General features: G+C 43.1%; 1 pseudogene; it reads left to right on the top strand.

The window, feature by feature from the left end:
- The window catches only part of LOC102484405 (60S ribosomal protein L13a pseudogene), a 3,240-nt pseudogene extending 1,672 nt beyond the window's left edge, over window positions 1-1,568 (top strand).
- The last annotated feature ends 1,659 nt before the right edge of the window (window positions 1,569-3,227 follow it).

Below are 3,227 nucleotides of genomic sequence, written 5' to 3'. Positions count from 1 at the left end.
CGCCTGGCGTGAGTTTTAAGTCACCGGGTCTGGGACGCAAACCACAGTCGACTACATGGGAGTCCAGCGACATAGCCATTACACTAACTGCAGGTTCCCAATAAATTAAAATATTTAAGTTCTTAATTGGTCTTAAATCGAAAAAATAAAAGTTATGTGAGATGATATAAATCTGATACACTATAGCAACTACTTTATTGTACAATTTGTATATGATACATAAAGTCATATTTATACATTAAATGTGCATTAGATGACTTGATTAATTTGGAAAATGCTCTGAATGGTATAAAAGTGAAGTAAATTAATCCCAAGGCAGAACAAAATAATAAATCCATACACTAAGGTAAAAGGAACCATTGCTTTACCGTATAGTAACTCATTATACAGAATGGAAAAGATCAGCAATTGGATAAAATAGAAGACATGATTAGTCAATTCAGAAAAATTAAAAACCACATTTAAACATGTGAGAGATACTCAAAATACCTTATCCCTAAAAGGGTCTACTTTAGAACACAAATTGTATGTTATAAAAACATACAATGATTAGATATAAATAAAACGATATAAAAATCAAATTAAATAGCCTTAACCAAATGTCATATACCATAAATATTTATAAAGTACTGTCTGTTGAGAATATGAACTAACAGGCATTTTCACAAACCATGGAAAGGAGTGTAGTTACTACAACCAAAACAATGGTATTGGGCATCAAATATGAATATTCGTATTTTATTTTACATTTTGTAAATAAATATTTTAAAAATATTTTTAATTTCAAGAAAAGCAGTTTTAGCTTAATAAATCAAAGATATGCTAAGGAAATTTGCTTAAAACTTAAAGCCAAGGAACAGTTTAGGATTCTGTTCAAATTAGTAGGTGCATGAACCTATCAGCAGCTCAAGTCAGGACAAAAATCTTTAAAACCAGAAGACAGCCCAGGTGGCTGCCGAAGATGGCAGAGGGGTCCTGGTGCTCGATGGCCGAGGCCATCTCCTGGGCCGCCTGGCAGCCATCATGGCCAAGCAGGTGCTGCTGGGCCGCAAGGTGGTGGTTGTGCGCTATGAAGGCATCAACATTTCTGGCAATTTTCACAGAAACAAGTTAAAGTACCTGGCCTTCCTCCCTAAGTGGATGAACACCAACCCATCCGTGGCCCCTACCACTTCCGGGCTCCCAGCCGCATCTTCTGGCAGACTGTACGAGGGATGCTGTCCCACAAGACCAAGCATGGCCAGGCTGTTCTGGACCACCTCAAGGTGTTCGATTGGATCCCGCCACCCTATGATAAGAAAAAGCAGATGGTGGTGCCTGCTGCTCTCAAGGTTGTGTGGCTGAAGCCTACAAGGAGGTTTGCCTACCTGGGGCGTCTGGCTCAGGAGGTGGGCTGGAAGTACCAGGCAGTGACGGCCACCCTGGAGGAGAAGAGGAAGGAGAAAACCAAGATGCACTACCGGAAGAAGAAACAGCTCATGAGGCTACAGAAACAGGCCAAAAAGAATGTGGAGAAGAAAATTGGCAAATACACAGAGGTCCTCAAAACCCATGGACTCCTGGTCTGAGCCCAGTAATGGACTAACAGGCATTTTCACAAACCATGGAGAAGAGTGTAGTTACTACAACCAAAACAATGTCATGGTATTGGGTATAAAATAGAAATATTCATATTTTATTTTACATTTTGTAAATAGAAATTTTAAAAATATTTTTAATTTCAAGAAAAGCAGTTTTAGCTTAATAAATCAAAGATATGCTAAGGAAATTTGCTTAAAACTTAAAGCCAAGGAACAGTTTAGGATTCTGTTCAAATTAGTAGGTGCATGAACCTATCAGCAGCTCAAGTCAGGGCAAAAATCTTTAAAACCAGAAAACAGACTTCCATCTCCACATCCATGGCATAAGGGGCACTGAGGCATAGTCCCCAACCCCAGCTCCAGCTTCAGATCCCCCAGCCCCAACGACCCTCTATCTCTGTCAGCAAGGTCCACCCCTAACTCTACAACAGATCCCACTTCCAAACCCAGACCACTGTTGACGGGGCCATGCAGACAACACAAGCTGGTAAAGAGGCTGCCTCCCATTCTAAGGCAAGGCCTAGACTGGGAAGAAACTGAGCCATGGCCCAGTTTACGAGCCCTCCCTTGTGTCGTTGTACTGGTCAGTATTCAATTTCTCTGCCGTGAGTTTTACTGTTATTACAGTACCCTGCAAAGGTGGAATATCACCCCAACCATTACAATAAAGCCAATTAGTGATCTTGTAGGAATGCAGATCCATAACACTAGCAAACGGGAATTATCTCCTGAAGTCCCCCCCACCTGCCTGGAAAATGTCAATAAAGAGTGCTGCAGTCACCTCTCCTACTGGGGATTACATAGATAACATTAGAAAAGATTTGAGTTAATGGAAAGCTACTAAATTGGTAAAAATGACCTCAGTAGCTGGGGGAGGCTTAGGGACTCATCAGTGAGGCACTGATACCCCCAAAAAAGACCATGAGCCACCTTTGATCTCAGGACAAAGGAAGATCGCTACTCCCCAAGCCACAGCCATTGTATAGAACAGCACGTAGAGGGTCCCAAGTACACAGTAACCTTTAGGTCAGTCATTAAGCTGCTTGCAAGACCACATTCCTTTCCCATGTAGGCAATAGGCTCATCCCCATAGCTGTAAATTACCCCAAAACCTGCGAGAGTTCTGGAGAATTGATGGGGCAGTGAGCTGGACACTGGCAAGGAACTCACCGGTGTGAGTGGCGCCTCTGGCCAGGCGTCCAGAACAGGCCTGTGCTGTGAGGATGTGCCTGGGGTGGTGTGGAAGGTGTACAGCTGGGGTGACAGGAGTTGCCTTCAGTCCTTCCTGTATGTTGTGATGAGAAACAAGAATAAATTATTTTTAAAGAAAAAAAAAAAAAAACAAAACAGAAAACAGACTTCCATCTCCAGATCCATGGCATAAGGGGCACTGAGGCATAGTCCCCAACCCCAGCTCCAGCTTCAGATCCCTCAGCTCCAAAGACCCTCTATCTCCGTTAGCAAGGCCCACCCCTAGCTCTACAACAGATCCCACGTGCACATCCAGACCACTGTGACGGGGCCATGTAGACAACACAAACTGGTAAGGATACTGCCTCCCATTCTAAGGCAAGGCCAGGACTGGGAAGAAACTGAGCCACGGCCCAGTTTATGAGCCATCCCTTGTGTCATTGTACTGGCCAGTAT

This window comes from Tupaia chinensis, unplaced genomic scaffold (genome assembly GCF_000334495.1).
Source record: "Tupaia chinensis unplaced genomic scaffold, TupChi_1.0 Scaffold000701_1, whole genome shotgun sequence".
Taxonomy (NCBI): domain Eukaryota; kingdom Metazoa; phylum Chordata; class Mammalia; order Scandentia; family Tupaiidae; genus Tupaia; species Tupaia belangeri.
Note: the sequence above shows the minus strand (reverse complement) of the source record. Positions and strands in the feature narration are given on the sequence as shown.